Source organism: Lichenostomus cassidix, chromosome 12, assembly GCF_008360975.1.
Source record: "Lichenostomus cassidix isolate B80296 chromosome 12, HeHo_3.0, whole genome shotgun sequence".
In the NCBI taxonomy this organism is placed as follows: domain Eukaryota; kingdom Metazoa; phylum Chordata; class Aves; order Passeriformes; family Meliphagidae; genus Lichenostomus; species Lichenostomus cassidix.
The window spans coordinates 7,639,134-7,659,292 of record NC_139493.1 but is presented as its reverse complement, the minus strand read 5'-3'; the positions used below and the strand labels follow the sequence as shown (position 1 = coordinate 7,659,292).

The 20,159-nt window shown below is 37.7% G+C and overlaps 1 protein-coding gene across 4 annotated transcripts in view; it reads right to left on the bottom strand.

Annotated features, from left to right (window-relative positions):
* Window positions 1-20,159, bottom strand: part of FHIT (fragile histidine triad diadenosine triphosphatase) — a 521,244-nt gene that overhangs the window by 385,013 nt on the left and 116,072 nt on the right. The window lies entirely within an intron of this gene.

Genomic DNA, 20,159 nt, shown 5'->3' with positions numbered 1-20,159 from the left:
TTTCTTCCTCCCATTTTCATTTGTCCTGCATTGTAAACATTTGAGTCATATGTTCTTCGAAAAGCACAAACAGGATTTCACATTCTTTCTGCCACAATGCAAATCAGTGCACACAGGACTTACAAAGTAAACCACATTTTCTTAATCTCTCCATTAAATACCTCAACTGAAGAAATACTTGCAAATTAAGAAAAGTGTGTTTAGCCATTTTCCATCCACACTTTCTAGCCTGAGTAACTGGGATGTGAAGACGATCAATGCCACATTTTCTCTTACAGAAACTCAAAGAATTCCACTTTCATTCACTAAAATTGTCTCTCTTCGTGACAAGAATGAAAATCCCTCTTAAACAGCTACGGCACAATCCTAACAGTGTCTATTTTAGGTCTTTAAGCCCTAGAGTATTTAAAGTATTTAATTCAATCAGAAATATCCAAGGTACTGCAGGGTAAAATGTGAAAAAATGACGAATTTCATGTGACAATACTTCAGACACATCGGAAGCATTATGCTCACATTACCCGGCTTGAACCAAGTGACTAATCAGGAAATTCAGTTTTATATCCTGCTTCAGAAGGGGAAATGCACTGCTACAGTCATGGAGGGTCTTTTGTTGCAGTTATTTTCTTACAAGCTTACTGTGTCCAGTAAGACCTAAACTTGGTTCTTAATCTAGGAGAGTTATTCTAATTTAACATCCCACTTGTACCTGCTCCCATGAACAAAGGACACATAACAACCCCCTCTAAGTGCACACACTTTGCAAATGTCTTTGTGAAACACTTGTTCTTCTAAAGGAACTTCTGGCTTTGTAGTGATCCGATTCCCCAGAAGAACTTAATTAAATTTAGGACAGCAGATGCATCTAGTCGGGGTTTACACCAGAAAAACATGTATAAATCTTAGTATAGGACACAGTAACAAATCAGATTACTACATTTCCATGTAACAAACATTTTCTAAGCAGACACCATGTCTTACTTTATTTTTGAAAATCACAGATGAAAGGACATGCTTGAACAGACCATGGAAGAGTGGAGATTTTAACTGTGCCTGTTTCAAAGATTTTTAAAAGATTCTACATTTTTTTCCACATAAAGTCAACAGAAGATTAAGTGTCTGAGATGTGTCCCTTAGCATATATTAAACTTGAAACTTGACAACATACAAAAATCAAGTCTCTTTAGCTACTAGAAGAATTGCTTAGCAGAGAAAACACCTGCTATCTTGTGCTGATGCTTGAAAAAAATAACTATTAGGAACTTCAATCAATCTTCCTCATTTCTCTTAAGCAGTCCATCAGCAACCCCCTGTGGGGGTTTTTCACTCTGATTAAAGCATGCAAGAATGTTTTTACACAATTTAGTAAAGAGACATGGTTCTGTTTGCAGTGAAGGAAATGCTTCTGATAAAGGAGAGAAACGCATTCCACAGACAGGACTACCCTCCAGTGATGAAACTGTAAGCTGGTGTCCCCAACAGCTGCAAAATTAAATGTACCACCTGCCCTCGCACCTGGCCATGCTATGGACAGAAATCAAAGTACTGCCAATAATTTCTTGTTCTGTCTTCCAGAACACTGATAAATAAAGGCACTGTCCAGAGGCACGGGACAGACTCAAGCACAGAAACAAGTCATCAAAACAACAGATGGTGATTGTAAAATCTGATGATTTAAAGTTTGACTTAAGGAGGGAGAGAACCTGAGATTTTGGTAATCGCCAGGAGAAGTCCTCCAGCTGATTGCTGTCATAAGCAAAAACCTGCAAAGAGTATCAAAATAAAGTTGGTGACTACAGGTTGCCTGTACTGTGTATTCATCATGCACCTCCACATGCATCTTTAATTACCTCACTGTCTGTCTTGCTAAAAAAAGGCCTACAAAAATCAGTAAAGGAAAAGCATTAATCTCATACCTTTGCATGCAATAGTTTGAAGAATCACATTATAGCCCATATGGGTTGATCCAGAATTATTAGAACATTAAAAGATCTCATTCATAGAATTAAAGCATGTGTTAAAACATTTCCTATTTGTTTACTATGCAAAAATGTATCTGAATAATGTCTTTCTAACTCTTGATTTAGACTAAATAAACTTGGCATGTGTTTCAAACTAATGTGTCAGTGGTACTGGTTGTGCTGTGTAATACTGCAGACTTCACAGTGCTACTCTCCAATTCTGCAAAGGGATTATGGGAGACTTTCTTAAACAATTATTCATGATCTATTATATATTACTTCAGCTGCCTTCTGCCCTAGTGATCCTTTGTGTTTTTCTGCAAAGCACGATCATCTGTGCTCAGAACCAACACAAATGCTAAAAAATGCATTAGGGAAATAAGTAATGGGTACGAGTGAAATATCCACGACTGTGCAGCAATACACTGCAGCAAGGCTGGAATATTCCAGAGTGCAGCCAGGCAGGAAACTGCAACTGGCAGAGAGAGTTTTTAGTCATCTGAACTCTACCTGCTTATTGCTTGGATGGCCTGTAAACCAGCAGGGATCAACAGAGCACAGGTGTGTGCATGCAGGTCATGAGATGCAAATCCTGTGTGCACAAGGCTTCCCAAATCGCAGATTGGAATGACTGTGCTAAGTCTGCTCCTCCAGGGATTTCTGTTTTTCACATAAAGAGGAGGTAAGTGCCAGATAAACCAGAAACTAAAAATAATTGGTTAAAGATGTTTCCTCTTTAATGATGGTAGCCTTTCTAATCCCCAGTAATAAGGAGGACAATTACATAGTAATGTTAGAAAATGGAAGAAATCCATTTCTGATTAAATTTCAGCCCAGTTTAACACGGTTTCTGTTCTGACTATTCAGATGAAAAGTGTATTTACTCTTCTTCATATTGCAGATATACATTACATTGCCTATTTCATCTGCCTCATTTTCCTAATTAAATTCCCTTCAAGCTGTGTTACTGCAGTTGTAGGTGGGAATACAGTATTAAAGGCTAACACAGCAAGTAGACTAATTTTACAGCCACAACAGACCTCAAACCTGTATAACCCATACTAGGAAAAGAAAAAAAAAGACACTGGCAATCTACATTACATCCTGAAAAATAAGAATACTAAAATTAAGGAAAATCTTGAGATACACTGAAACACTGAAATACTTCTAAATGTTTTTTAGTTTTGTAAAATTCCAATAAGCACGTCACATTTCCTCAGTCTATATAAATCCTGCTCCCATATTAAATGTGTTTTTGAGAGGAAATCTAAGCACGTCTCCATTTTCCAGATTTATGCAGTTTTGGAGGTTAAGGGCTTTGTTTTGTGCTTCAGTTATTAAACAGCATATGCTGTAGAATCACTGGTGTTGAATACACAGTGAAAACTCCGAACAGAAGATATGTTCAGGTCCATAGGACATCACAATGGGTGTCTGCTTGTTACATGTCATCTCTAGAGTCAGAGACCTGGAAAACTGTTGAAAGTTACCTTCCCTGTGCTGATTACAAGGAGGGATGGCAGCAGCTCTTTAAGGTTCTCTTCCTGCTGCCATAGATGTCCCCATTGGGTGTTTAATTGAGATGGTGTTAGCACTCCAAAATGCCTCTTTATTTCCATATACAATTACTCCTCCTTAGAACAAGGTGTTGAGATCAGCACCTGCTGGGAACCAAGCTCAAGGCTTTTGCTGAGCAATCCCCTGAGAACTGTTCTAGGAAAGCTACATCTGGTTGTAATGGGAGAAGACGAGATAATGCAAAATGGGCTACTAACTTCAAATGTGTGTATTAAAGGAAACCAATTACAATACCATTATCTCTCTGTGCTAATAGAAAGGACTGTTTTAGAAACAATCCCAGGAGTATTCTTAAATTTTAAAGTTTATTTTACCATATTAACATCACCTGTTCATGAATGTTGACAGTCCTGATTCCAATATTCAATTTCACTGTAAAAACACTGCAAATTTATGTGGCAAAATAAAGAGTTCTTTTTAAAAAAAAATTTTAAGGTCTTACAAATTTGGGTTTTCTTTAATTCACCAAGATAAGAGAATTTGAGTTACACACTGTATTTGAGGGAACAAAGTATATATATCCTCAAATTAGTATTTGTGATTATTCCCTCTCAAAGGTTTTATTATGGGGAAAGTGATATTCCTACTCAGATATCTGAATTCTGCACCATATTCAAGAAGTAATGTACAGTGAAGACCTGCCCTACAGGCTACCTTCCTTCTTTTCATGCTTTGGAATTTTTTACTTATTCCCTCCCCTCACTGCCACTTTGTGAGGATGAAATCCAGTCAAGTCAGAATACTACTTATTTAACTCAAGCACCTAGCAATGAACGTCTTTGTTGCTAGCAGCCAGGATTTTACATTTTCATCAAGGAACACCTAAAAACGCTAATAAAAAGAAGTAATTTTATTTTAAAATCACTTAGTTTTTCTACTAGCCCTATGTCCCTAGAACAGCTTTATCTCTCAACATCCTCCCTTGCACAAGATTTAACTACATATTTTGTGTTCTTCCAGTTCCAGAAAATGGCCCCTAATTAAAAACCCCTCTCCCTCTCAGTGAGCCAAAACATCACATGCTATGCTATTTCTGTTCTGAAAAAGCCAAGAAGAATTACAAAACTAGAAAAGGTGCTCCTGTATCTTTGACAGCCACAGCCTAGATTCTCTCCATGGGGATGGTATTTAATGCTCTACACGAGGTTGAAGGGAAAAGCTTGTGTGGATTATTTTCCATTTTCACCACCCACAGAAGCTTCTGAACAGCAAGCCCATTAAATGTGATGCATGCAACCAATCCTGTGGTGTTGACAAGGACCGATTTCTCCCATCATAGACAGATTATGATGGACTCAAATCCACTACATGTGGCTTCCCCTGCTTAATCTAGCAGGGAACAGAACATCAAAATTATTACTGTTTAAATATATAGCCATTTTCTTAGCATGGTCAATCAAGCTAAATTATCTGCACTTACAATGAGAATAGACTGTGGTCTGTTGCACAGCACCAAAGCACCTTCACTGTGATGGCAGAGCCACCTGCACTCCCCAGCCATGGCCTTGCAGCTCCCTTCCCTTTCACCTGAGCTGCAGCAGCACCACTCAGCCCACCTGGGACAGCATTTTCCATTCCATCTCACAGTCTCACCCCTGGAAATCCCAGCATTGCTGTTTCTGAGCATTTTCCTAGGGCATGACTGTCACCACCACGAGAACTGTCCCTTTCCCTGCCTGGCTGTGGCCTTTGGGTTGCACCAGTAGGTGCAAGAAGGAGCCCACAAAGCCCCTGAGCACAGCACCAGGTAACAGTGACAGCATGATGAACAGAGACCTGAGGGAGCTCTGAGGTCCTGATGGAACCCAGATAGTTAGTAGCTGAACTGGGTCTCACTGGGATGGCCTTTTGTTCACAGAAGCCACTATGGTCCTGTGGTTTGGCTTTGTAATCAAACCAGTGCTGACAAGACACCAATATTTTGGCTATTGCTGTACAAGGCTTTTTCTCCATTCTGCCCATCACCAGTGAGCTGATGTGCACCTTCATCTTTGGCTCCTGACAGAAAAGCTGCATTGACCCCAAACCTGTCTCAACATACTTTGTGCAACCAGTCCAGCTGTTCTATCAACATATTTAAAGCTGAAAATGCACAAAATTCAAACAAAGCACTGTAGCCTATTTAAAAACTACTGGTCAAATATAATACTAGCATTCTGTAGTTGTATTGTTTATTTTTAAAATAAACTTTACACATTTTTCTTTTCAAAATTATCCCTCTTCTAGCATTGTCTACTTGCTTGTCTACTGTACCTGGTCAGGTAATGTGCACACACAGGTAACAGGTACACGAGTCTGTCCTCAGTTTCCTCTTTCCTAATCGTTTGGTCATTGCTGTGACATTTACAGTCTTCATTAAAAAAACAAAAATCCCAACCAACCAACAACAAAACTGAAAAAATAAAAACCAACCAACCGACACCCGCAAACAAACAAATAACAAAACAAATTTTTAAAAGGTCTTTCCCTGCTCACAAAATCCCTACAACCACCCCAAAAAAACAGCTCAAGCTTGAGACACCTGGAACTTTGTTGACCAAGAAGGATGCAGACACCTAAAAGCAAGTGAACAACCCTGTAACAACACTGTAAAGCAATCACAACTTTGACAAGTTAATCAACAAATTCAGAATCAAGCTAGACATCAAAAGCGATATAACATCCATAATACATGGAGAGGGCATAAATATTTTTAAATGATGTAGAAGTAGTTGTCAAATTCATTTCTGTAGCAAGCGTTTTGGAATACAAATTAGGCCAACTTGGTTTTGTCTTATATTTCAGGTGCAGAGTGCAAAGTTATAAACAATAAATGAAAAGGTTTGTAGAGGCAAAAGAGTTGTATTATATATTAAATTTGTAGAAAAATGAGGGTTTAGAAGAGTCATGAAAGCGCTAAACAGGCTCAACATCCTTCAAGTGTCCATGTGTACACTGTGTTCCTCAGAAGATGACTCATGCACCATTTAACCATGCTGAGAAAATAATTCTGGCAGGGGAAGCCCTTGTTTGCCTCTGTGCTGAGGTAACAGCCCAGCTTCTGCATATAGGAGGATTTGTTTCCAAACATCACTTTTTTGTTATTGTTCTTTTGACACTCAAGCCAGACCTGCAACTTTGCTTTTTTAAAGAAACTTCTATCATGAGAAGCATGAAATAAAATTACTGTCTTGCATTATCCTGCAGTAGGTTTATGTTCATTTTATACCAGAATGCATGAACTCAACACACCACAGTATTGCAGAAGTTATCTTTCAAACAGAACCCCAATCCCAAGAATTGATCTGGAGCTTCTCCCAATCTTCTCTGCTTGAAAGCTGCCCATTTTTCCTCATATTAGCAGAGGTTATCTAAGATGATATCTCCTTCTATCATCATCCAACAAAAAGGCAAGAATCCAAAGGAAAGTCATAATTAAGAACAACTCAAAATCCATATACTACATCTGTGATTTTAAGGAGGATATTTTGTCAAATGGGATAATATCAACAGGTTCACCTCCTCAATGGCTTCTATAAAAAAAAAAAAAATGTAAAAAAACACATCCATATACTAAAATAAATTATGTTCAGAGATCCTTCTTTAGTGTTAATCTCCTAGGGAGGGGGAAAAAAAGGGGGGAAAAAAAGAAGCAGCAAAAGAAAACAAAGAAACACACATTATATTCTCAATTCTTTAATAACTTGCATGCACCACAGCTATTATCCTGATGCATGGAGAACTCAGGGGTTTGATTTTGCCACTGCAAGTCATTCTGATGAACGAGACCTTTAGTGTTGTAATAACTGCTGTGAGTAATGGAACAACCAATGGCTTTTATTAAGAAGGAACACTGAATAATGTATTACCAACACTAAGATCAAGGGAAAATACATTTTTATTAGGGAAAAATATTAATATCAATCATGCCATTTTTTAAAGCAGAGAGGTGAAAGGCAGAAAAGGAAAAAAATTAGGGAAATGTTCTACAGCATGCAGTAAATGGCAAAAATTATACCGTGAAAATCCTTTTTCCTAGTGTGGTTACCTAGGGCTACATTTCATGGTAGAGGAGCAATAAAAAATTGTGACATCTCTTGAGATATGTAAGTGTAAGGAAAACTCTACCCCAGCAAAAGGAGGGATGGGAGAAGAAGGTCGCTATAGAGACCAGCACACTGCACATTCCAACACTCGTGCTTAAGCTCATTGCTTTGGAAGCTACAGACTAAGAGAGCTGACATGATGGAACAACCAGGAATGTTCTTTTGCTGTACCTTTCAGTGGGAAAAAGAGGTGGCTTTAAAATGGGGAGTCAAGAAAATGTTGTTTTATTTTATCTTTTTTATTATTATTACTTATATAGCAATACATAAAGTCACTTTATAGGCTCTAGAAATATGCACCAAGACTAAGCCTTTCCCCTGAAGTGGCTTCCTATTTCCTCTGAGTGAATGCAATTTGGACATCTGTAGTGTTGGACAGCAGAGATGGGGTAAAGAGAGCTGCAGAAGACAAGTTGCAGGGAGTTAAGCGAAAAGATTCAAGGAGTAAAAAAAGTCCACTGGGAGAAGAGAGAAATGGCTCTTCCCAAACCTTTATGGTGATATAAACCAAAGCACAATCAGAGAGAGGGAGAGAGAGCAAGCACAGGGTGTGCTATGGCAAAAGGATGGTCCACACAACTCAGGGCCAGCACAAGAGCAGACAAAAAAAAGTGTGGGATGAGCCAGAGGTGTTGGGTGATGAGTTTCCAGATACAGCCCAGAATTTTATAATTTCTTCACTGAGAAACCAGCTAAACCACTTACAAAAACCCTCTTGAACCAATAAATACTTTTAAAGATGGATTTCCTGGGTTTTGTTCTGTTGTCCTTTTGCCCAGAATTTCATTCTGAATGCAAAGTTTTATTATTAGACCATGGCTATTTAGTAATACTATGAATTTGAATTTATTCTATTTAGAGCAATTCCTGTGATACCCGAGTATCTCCACAAGCATTTCAGCTTGCAGAATTAATAAATGGAACACAAACATTTAGAGGAAAATGCAGACATCGTACTTAGTCTAACAATTCCTCAGGCATATAGATGAAAATAGTCATTTAATGAAAATTTATTGTCAGATTTACATTTATACATAGCTAATAATACTAGATAATGGGCTCCTTACACTTATGTACATTGCATTGATGTTTATTTCTAGATGTTGGAATCTCTAAGACAAAACCCATTAGCTCTCATTTTATCATTTTATATATGTGCTTGTGCTCCAAAATGGCCTGCCTCTTCCATGGGAAAACGTAAAGGGCTGCTTAGAAAAATTATATAAAGAGGAAAATTTTTGAGTCCTCACTGTTTTTACAAGTGTATTATTTTAATTTTCTTACACATGTACTATTTACATATTTAACTTTATCTGCACATCATTCTCCTGGTTGCTTTTTACTTCATGATTGCCAAATGCCATATGCACTTTCATCTATCTCTAACTACCGTAAGATTCCTGATGGTTTTTTCCTTTTAGAAAACAGTCTATATGATTATTTTTTAACCTACACTCACCATACAGAACTGCATGAGTCACATAATCATGCCATAAACCAAGCAAATAATTCTGTATGGTTTTGCTGTATTTCTGGCTTTCTTTCCTACACTGCATCACTTCAGGCATCAACAAAAAATGTTTTAGTGTTCCTGCTTCTAACTTTTCAAGATTAGAAAACATTTATGGTCACACAGTGGATTGGAATAACTGAGAGTATTATGTTCTCATTTTTCTGTAAACTTGCTAACATTTTAAACAAGAATTGGGTGCCAGATGACTGTTCTGCAACTAATTGGGGAACAAATTTTTGTATAATCTACTGAAAGGTCTTTGGAGCTCCTTGCCAGCCAGGTTTTCTAAGGAAATACTCATGAGTAATTAGAAATCTATAGACATGATTAAATCTTAATCTGCAATCTGCAGGATGAATTTTTAGGCTGGGGTACAGCAAACTGGCAGAGAACTCAACTGGGGACGCCCCTGTAGCTTCAAGAATTTGGCTGGCATTTGCCAAAGCTGAAGCTCTGATTTATTTGTGAATCTCTCTGACCCCACTGGGCAGGAAACTCATCAGTTGGGCTGCCAGCTCAGTGCCACAGCTCTGCACCTACAGCCCTGACTGCCCAGCACCAGCACACTGTACCAAAGGTGGGCAGAAATGGGTTATTTCCAATGAAAACTTTGGACTATCATTGCACTTCTTAAATAATGGATTTAATATATTATTTAAAAGGTCATTTGCACAATACATATATACTACCCAAGCTGCCCAGTAGGAAACCATAGTCAGTCAGCAAAGTTCTCACTAACGTTCATATTTTCCTCGACAGCAAGCAGTTGTTCTGTAAGTAATGCCACAGCAATACCATACAGCTCTGGGAATAGCTGGTTCTCAGCAGTCTGGAAATGGTTACAACTGTAAACAAAAGAGACTTTGAAACTACTGAAAAATTCATTTTCTCATGTTGTTATAAGAGACATTTTGGCTTCCCTGAGTGCACTTCATAGCCAGGAGAAAACCATCCAACTTCATACACACAGAGTAGCCTCCCAGTTCCACAAAAGATATGAACTTGGCACAATATGAGCAATGCAGTTATTAAGAAGCTAAATGTAGGTTAAATTTTAAAATGTTTTTAAAGAAAGAGCTTCTCTATCGACATAATTCTAACATACCAGCCACTGTTCTGGTGCCTTTCTTGCTGAATGAAAAACATTTCACTTCTCTAATCATTGTCAGCCAAAGATTTCCAAGAGCTTTAGGAAAATACATAGAAACATGTATCTAACAGATAAGAAAACAAGGCAGAGATAGACTTTGAGGAGCACGAATTTCCCCAAAATGATACAGTAAAATCTTTTTTCCTTGGTCAAATTAATCCAACCAAAATTCTCAGAAATTAACAGAAAGCCTCACAAATCACAGTGTTTAGCATTGGTGCAAATCCACACTGCTACTTTTAAAGGACTAAGAACTAAGGGCTTGAATTCTCTATGCTACTCTATAACCAATCAGCAGGCCTAAAACAAAAACTAGCATAAAATAAAGTGCCAGTGGAGAAAATGCAAGGAAAAATCATGTACATCTAAGTGTACTTAGTATACAAAATGTGGACACAACACATAAAAATCACCAATTAAAGTTTTCCCAAACAGAGAAACAGTACTTTGCTATATTTGCTCACAAATCTTCTGGTATTTAGAGTGCCTTCACAGAGGAAAGAAATCTGAATATACTGCAAAAATAAATGAAATTGCATTTGGAAAGATCCTCTTCATGTTTATCACAGAGAAGATAGCACTATCTTTGAGGCAATATGGTTTCTCAATTAATATTCATTCCCCAAATTAACTGGATCACGAATTTCAATATCCCCAACTAATCTTTCTCCACTGCAAAAATCAAACGACCAAATTGACAAGGATGAGAATTCAGATGGCTTGTGTAATGCCAATTTATGTGCAAGCATTAAGGAGCAGTCTTTAATAATAAAATCATATCAGAGTTTTCAGCAAGCTTCACTGCCTCATTTCTGCAGGTGATTCACTCAAGTCCTGCCAGTTCCAGAGAAAGCTCTGAGTTCCTGTGTGATAATACCCAAGGTATCAAATACAAAGTTTTCCTCAGCAATCAATAGAGCCATGTAAATGTTCAGTTCACAGCCCTGAGGTGCTGAGGAAGTTATCCAGACACAAGAAAAACACACCTGACGCTGAACTAGCAAGTGGTGCTTTCTGAACACAGAACGTCCTGTAGGATCTGAGCGGCGCTAAAATCCAATCTCCCTTCTTAAAATGTACATCCAAATTTGGTGAATTTTTCTGACCTTAATCTCTGTCAGTTCCCCATCTGTAAAACAGAGATAATAGCACATCCCTCACTGGGGCTTTGTGGAGATAAATTTAATTTAAAACCTGTGTAGCACTTGGATACAGTGATGATGAGCAGCACAGAGAAGCCTACGAGGAAATTAATAATTCTGACGTCTGAGCAGGGTCTGAACAAGGTGCTGTAAATAAGGCTTAGGGCCACATGTCAAACACTGAGGATGAAACAACATCTCGAATAGCTGCTCATTAATTGAGCACTGTCCATCTTGTGCACTGAGTAAGGAAGAAGTTTGCTGGAAAAGTATTATGTGTTCTTACATAATTCTGCTTACTTCATCAGAGTGCATATGCAAAAGGGAAGTTGAATTTCTGTTGCAAAGGCAGTTAAGTTAACACTCTCCTCTCAACCACTTGCTTCTGCATTCTTAATAATGTTCTCTCCATGAAGTTTGTACATGTAACATTTATATAAAAGAGCATGAATAATGATCTCATTGTGAATCTCTGATTTCCATCCACAAGTGGCAATGAACAAATCTTGGTTAAAAAAAAAAATCATTAGGAAAATAAAATACCAAGTTTGCCTAGGCTTGGTTCACTCAGCAGGGCTTCTACAGAATTTCCTCTTCAATTGCCTGAAATGGTCCAAGTGCCACTTCTGTTCACACTTACTGTGTATTGCCATAAGAAACTTGGGAAGGGAAAACATACCAGGCACTGTCCTTTCAAGTTTAATCCAAGGCATTAAATTTTAATTCCCAACAACAACAGCAGCTGACATGTTCCCACTGCTAGTTCCTGCGGAAGTAAATCAGGCAGAAATAGAGCTAGAAATGCACTTGGGAATCAAGGAGAAACAGTATCTCCCCAACATGCTCTCCCCAACAGCTCTGCCACCTGGCCAAGCCAGGAGACTCCAGGAACACAGACAGTTCCCAGGCCTGACTTCATTTGGATGACATCTAAGTTGCTCCTTAAAAGCCAGAGGAGTTACACCCAGCAACAATGATCAGAACCAGATCCTGCAAGGTTCAGCTCAAGAAGTTTTGTAGAGCTCAAGTACTAATATAGCATAATGTATTCAAATTAAAATTAATTTTGTTAGTACAAACTAATATGAAAAAATAGGTTTCCCAGACACTACTTGACAAACACTTCAGAAAATTATATTCCAATTTAATTAATATAATCTATGTAACATTATCAATGCTCTTAAACATCCCCAAGAGAAGTAAAACTTGTTATATTCCAGCTAAAATATCTGTCTTCAGAGAGTAATCAGCATTTTTTGTTCAAATCAACACCAAATTCATTATACTTTGTGAACAAATTTTTCATAATATAACAAATATATTGGAATATGAGGCCAGAAGATTTTCTACCAAGAATAGGCCATCATCTCAAAAAGGCAACAGAAAGCCAATATATTTTAAATATTTAATTAGGACTCAAATCAAATTTGCATAGTGATATTCCACATTCCCTGTTAGTGATGAAGGCAAACATCTCTGTGTGTTATCAGCACTTGCAAGGGTAGTGATTTCTGTTTCACTTTGCTTACAGAAGGTCTCCAGAGATTTTCACACTGTTGTGCATCATTTTAGATGTTTCTTTTGGCTTTTTATTTAACTAGTTCATTGTTGATATAAGTTGGGACATTACAGTTCCAACAGCAAAATATTTGGTACTTGATCAAAGTTTGAGATATATCCTAAAATAATTGTATTTATCTTTAGCAAATACTACATTTGAGTTTTGAACAAAACTGCTGATTGAGGCTGATGAAAATTACTCCAGCTTGAAATAAATTGACAGATGCAATACCTAGCAAGGGATTTCCCTGGAAATTTTCTAATTTTCTTTCACTAATTTAGAAAAGGTTTATTTAAAATCTGCTAGAACGTACTGAAGTACTGAGTCATATAATATCCAGTCATACGAAGTTAAGGGAACATGTAGCTGAGAAACCTAAGCCTGGCTTCTTGAAATGGCAAAGATTTATCCAGAAACCAGAAGCCTTTTAAATGATCAAACATTTCCTAGCAAAAGGAGAAGGAAAAATAAATAAAACCTATAATTTAATCACATAACTAATAAAATGGACACACATTTCTCACTTCATGAGCTTTTGGGGAAAAGAAAAAGGAAAAATAATTCCAAAGAAAGCTTTCTCACTTTTTCTCTCCATTGAAGAAGTACTTTATTGCCAAGAAACCAAATTTCAATAAACAGCAACAAATACACAAGCATGCAAACACTGATTTCAAAAGCCCTATGGAAATCTTCACATCTTTCAAGCTTCTAGCTTGTAGAAAGTTTAAAATTTCACACACAGATTCTTCATTGCCTGCCAGAAGATTTGCCTTTTCCAAAGACAAAGTGGTATGAAATTAAAAACTTTCATAAATAATAATTTAAAAAAAAATTTAAAGAAAACAGTGCCAAAATAAACAAAAACCCCTCACCTTCAAATTTGACTTAGCAAATTATAGATCAGAAAGTTGAGGGTCAAGAGAGAAGGAGTATCTAAATCGATTAGAACTCCTATGCAGTCTAGAAATTTTGGCTTGAAGGGAGATCTACAAGTGTTATTTCCAACCTTGGGACAACAGTGTGGCAAATACTTGATCATTTCAACCATGGCTTTGGCCAGCTGAATCTGCAGGGATGGACGTTCCACAACCAATCCCAGAAACAAGATTCTTCAATATGGAGGGGGGGGAAAAACATAGATTATGAATGAGAACTAAAGAAAAAAATCCTGAGGTTTCCACCAAAAACATCACAAGCCTTATGGGGCAGCAGTTCTTATATATGTATAACCCCTTCAACTTGTTAGATGGAAAGAAAAATTCAACTATTAAACAGCAAAATGTTCCAGTTCCATATGCAGCACATATATTCCAAGCTGTGATTCACATATTTATTAACCTTAAAGAATGAAATTTTGGGCCTTGCTCTTTTAAGGCGTAGGACTAATAATCTGTAATTCATTGTTTAACTGCAGAATGTATACAGGTTGCTATAGCAATGGCTAATCCACATTTCTACAGCTCAATATTTTACTCAAAATTATTACTTTTACAAAGGACTTTGATTTGCATCTCTTCAGAATGTACAGCACAGGATACTGCAGCTCTAGATTTCCTCAGTTTTGCCTCGGTTTTGCCTGTGACCTGGACATTTGCACTATTAAAGCAGGCAAGGGGGCTTTGGGGGCTCCCTGTATTCCTGAAAACAGCTGCTCTGTGGAATTAGCAATTTGGGATGATGAATCTCAGATGAAAAAACTGTGTGATCTCACAAGAAGTCCCTGAAGCAACTGCACACCTTGCAATGTGCAGCCACATTCCCCCCAGTGAGCACCTGCAGCACTGTGCAAGAGGTGAACAGTGCAATGACCTGTTTTGGAGGAGATTCACCTTCTGGAAGGAGGGAACCCTGCTTGTGCCCATCTTTTGCCTGCTCAGGTGGATAGTGAGGCAGGGTGCTTTTATTAATCCTGCAATTTCTACGTGTCCATAGAGAACAGCTTGCTAAATTTGAAACAAAGGTTTTTATACTGAAAAGAAATGTGTATGATGAATTATCTGAAGCATCATACTCCATGGGAGAATTCTGAAGACAAATCAGAGCATATTAGTATGTCATTTATTTCATGAACGTGTGGTGCACACACATGTATGGATTTGCCTACACCCACTCCACAACAAAGGGAAACAAGGCAGTTCCATTGCACAGTTTGTCATTATTTCTGTGCTGGAGAAGAACCTCAGCAAGCACATCTCTAGGTATTTACAGTGCCCTTTATCTTTCCCATAATACACTGGTATTCCCCATCCCTACTGAGCACACACAGTCAAACATTATTGGCTACAGAGGAAACAAGCCAAGGCATCGGGAGGCAGAGCTTTTACTTTCTCAAGTGCAGAAGGGAGAATTTATCCAGCCCAGTGCAGGGTGTTCAGGGAAGAGACAGGGGAGAGCAGGATGATAGATGGATCTGGACTGAGCAATCCTTTATTCCACAAATAGATCTTGCTAATACAGTAGCATATGAACGATCAGCTCTTCCCCAGAGGCCACCCTGTCCCCCAGCAAACCAAGGTATGGAATCTGACATGACAAATATTGATTTCCCCAGAGGAATTTATTTTCTAAACACAAGTGAAGTATTATATCGAATCAGCAATCAAACTACAGCAGCAGTTTGCATTTAAAGACATTTAAAACTATTATACTGCAATGCATATAATATGTAAACACTCAGGACAGCCTAAGTGCAATATGTATTTACTTACAGTCCTTGGATGTACTAGATGTAAGTGTTGCCACATTTAATTAGTTCTGAATCAACACAGTTTTAAATTAATTTCTCATTTTATTTTGGTTCAATTTACTAAAGGCACAATCCAAAGCCTTTCCACAGGAAGGAAAAATTTCCATCACACTAGAATTGACTTAAAATATCTTCTCAGAAATGTTACTTATCACAGCAATATTGTAAATCCAGTCTTCTCTGCAGTTGTTTGGTGCCCCTTTACTTACAGAAAGTTAATCTAGGTAAATTTTCTGTAATTTATTTTACTATTTGAAAGAACTTATAGCCTTTTTGCCTATTTCATCAGTCAGTGGTATGGATCTCCCAGATGTGAGACTCAAATTTGGCCCATATTTAACTGAATTTAATAAGGTCAAGGTACCTAAACTTGAAGAGGAATTAAAAGTGGATTATAAATGGATATACCTGTTCAAGAACATATACTGAATATTCATCCCATTGTTTCATATCAAAACAATAATATGAAATTATATGGAAACTGCAAAATGTATTTTTAAGTGGTATATACAGCACTCTGACATTCCTCTGATGAGTAAAGTACATCTACTACTAAACCCCTTTAATTTATTCCATTAACTCCTTGTCTGTTTGCACAATTTATTTGAACCACCTACTCAGGGCAAAGAGTGATTTCTGCAATCAAAGGTAACCCTAAGATGATACAAGTTACTCCCATGTTACTCCCACAAAGGTGTAAAAGGTTCTATTGATGGAAAATGACAACTATGAATAGAGATGAGCTCAGAAGTGAAGTGCATGTTTTGTTTGGTGCATTTCACTTAAGGATAACTTACTATTTGAATAAATTAACCAGGTTAGGATCTTTCATCAAGAGTAGTTTTTTAACAAATAAAGATAGGATGATCTGAAGGATTTAATTCAAACATTAATTTACTTGGGAAAGTCCTGTGGCTTTGTCCAGTGACTGTGGAAGGCACTCTGAGGTGACCACTGGTGCTGCCATTCAGAACTAAGAACTGTTCCTTTAAGGAATCTTCCTGCTGCACATTGCAGGCTCACAAATGTTTTGGTGGTTTTTGTATCATGATAATGAACACTGAGCAGATAGGTGTGGTAGGGGACTGAGTAAATGAGGTAATTTGTAATTAAAATTAAATGTAAGTTTAATTTCTATTACACCTTTCATTCTCTTATGAATGCTGGTCCAGTACTTACATAATAACCCACATTAATCAATATTATCTTTTTACCTTTTTAGAAACTTGGTATGCAGCTTCTTTTCTAAGTGCCAAAAATGTCTGCCACCACAAGAAGAAAAACAGTGATTTACATTTACTTTCAAAATATTACTTAAAGAGTTTAGGATGACTGTTGGAGTTCTGGTTTTTCACTAATCACACATATGTTTGTATTTGCAATCAGGTAGAAAACTGAAGTTTAAAATTACAGTATAAACAATACTTAAAACTAAGCACAATATTTTCACTTGCAAATAAGTAAACAAACATTTGGCTTTTTCTCTGTAGTCCCTTATTCCAAAATTGTTTGGTTTGAACTGGGCAAAGCTTATTCAAGAGAACACAATCAAGGCAGATGGTTAAACGTCTGTATGGTCTGGAATTCCATCAGCTTCCAGCTACCAGATTACCACAAGGTACAATGGCTCTTAACCAGTACCAGAAAAATTAAGTAACCCTTGGAGAGTCCTGCGAACCAGCATGTGGAGGAGTAGCCTTTCATGTCCAGTGCTCTTTTCAAGATGAGATTCCTGATGAAATTCATACAACACAGTTCAAAATTTTCAGAGCAATACAGCTGCCCACGCTTGGCAGGTGAAATAGCAAGGACTAACACAAACACACCCACAAAGCTCACACTCCTTCAGAATTTACAGTTGTACTTTATTGCACTCCCACTCTAATGATTCCAGAGTTAGGATAAGAAAGGACCATATTTACTGTGTCTCACTTTGCCTGAAGAGAACCATTATAGTGGTTACACTGTTGTACAAATACCTACAAATACCTCTGCTCAGGGCACCCCTTTATTTGCTTAAAAACAGAATCCTTGCTGAAACGCAGCACACTTTTTACACAGGAAAGAACATAAAAATAACTGTCTTAGCAAGAGGTCCTGTAGTCTTTAGGGATTGGAAAACAAAGAAAAGAGCAACCCAGAAACCTTAGAGTCAGTATTGTGGCCTCTTGGAAAGAGGTTTAAAAGAACAAGAGCAAATAGATTAGCAGCCCTTTAGGCAAGGCAGGAACCTTGTTCTTATCTATCAAAAGGCAAGAACAAAAGCCAGCAAGAAAGGCTAAAGAGTGAGCTCTGTTTAATTTATATTTCCCCATTACTAAAAACTATAAAGGTACAATGTTCTTTAAGGGAGAGGATAAAATTCTAATTATACAAATTTTAAAATTTAAATATATTGGACCTAAGCCTTGGATCCAGAACTGGAGCTCAGGATTTTCCAGTGAAAAATAACGGAAATTATTGATCTCTGTATTCATCCCAATATGAGGGGAAGGCAGACCAACCTCAGCAGCACTGAAAATAAATAGCTCTTTCAATTTTTTATGCGATTGTGTGGGTAGGGGGGTGATGTGTGCTGAGATGCACACATATTTCTTGATATTCTTAATCTGATCTACTCACAGGGCGTAGCAAATTCTCTGGATATCAGCAAGACCTGATACCTAAAGACTTGAACCTAGTGGTTTTCACACAAGTACCAACTCAGTGATGCTAAAACACAACCTCAGTGCAAAGCATTTCTTTGCATCTAAAGCACAAAGGAGGTTTGTTTCCACTGCGTACAGGAGACTGACACAAGATTGTTCCTGGTTTACTTCCCCCCTGAAATTATGAAATAATGTGATAATGAATACCAGCAAGAAGATACTAACACACGTGTGACACGAACAGAAAACCTTAGGGAAATTCAATAAGCCCAGCGAAGGAGGAAATTCACCCTGACACAAATTGGTTGAGAATAAAGAGACAAACTGTGCTGGGGGGGCTGTGCACACGATTTATTCTTTAATACCTTCTGCTGCAGTATTTTTGGGGCACATCAAAGAACAATATAGGATGATGTTGACAATCCCTCTCACATATAAAAATTTCATTATAGAGTGTTCAAAGCATCTTTCTGTATGAGAAACAGGAATTCATAGAAGTTGACTTTTTTCTGTCCTGGAGAAACATCTCTTCCTTAGGGTGTCTGTACTGGGTTTGTGTGGCCAGGTTTTGGTACTGGGGGGCTACAGGGGTGGCTTCTGTGAGAAGCTGCCAGAAGCTTTCCCCATGTCCTGTGGAGCCAAAGCCAGCAGCTCCAGGATGGATCCACCACTGGCCAAGGCTGAGCCCATCAGCTACAGTGGTAAGACCTCTGGGAAAAAAGATTTGGGGGGAGGGAGGAAGCCTGACACTGAATACTCTTGCCAGAATTTGTTCTGAGGGCTGCAGATGTAAAATATGATGAAAATCTGATAAATGGGAAAAGAAGAAGAAAAAAAAAAGAAAGGTCAGCACACCACTTTTCTTTTACATTCTAATTAGTTTTAAAATATTTCTTGCAAACATTTTTCGATTTCCTTCTGGAAAGTTTTCAGCACTAACTTTTACAGAGATGCCTTTACTCAATGCATTCCCTTACAGAATCACAGTGAAACAAGTTTTATTTTTCATCAATGAGAAGTGCAGAGTTCTTTCCCTATTTTAGTTACAGCAGCTGGATAGCCTGATTTGGCTGAGGTGCACCCCCATAATTTCCATTTCAATTCAGTGCAATACTCTTGCTTGTTTCCAGAGCTAAACTGCTGCACTCTGTCCTGTCTTAATTACGTGGCTGCTGAAGTCTGCCTTAGGAATGATTGCACCTTGGAAAGCCAGCAGAACTACTGATGCACTCAGTACCCAACAGAGACTTCAGAGGCTTCAGAAAAGATGGCACTGCATTTCTGGGCCTCATGCAAAATCAAGCATTCTCTGTTATTTTTAATATGCATGTATAGAATTTAAAGCTGAGAATATGTAATAAAAACAAGAGACAAAATTATCCTCTCAGTCCTTACACAAGCAAAATGAATTAGAGCTGTATTTGATTTACAGAAGTAAATTTACTCAGAATTTGGCCCAAAATTCATATGGAAGATAACAGTACACTAGAGCTAGCCAGGAAAAGCTGCCAACAGTGCATCAAGAGTTTTAAACAGAAGCCATTACCTACTGCTGATTTCTTTTTCAACCTAGAAAAAGAAACTGCTTACCAGATGCTGAAACCTTCAGCAGAAGACAATCTATCATTCTCTTCTCATTACTGCACTGCACATGAAAAGTACCTTCCTTTGACTTCAGTGCAGTCAGATGACTACAGACTAGAAAGAGGAGAAACAGTCCCCATGTTTTATTAAACACTTTAAAAATTGATACAAAGAGTATTCCAGTAACAAGA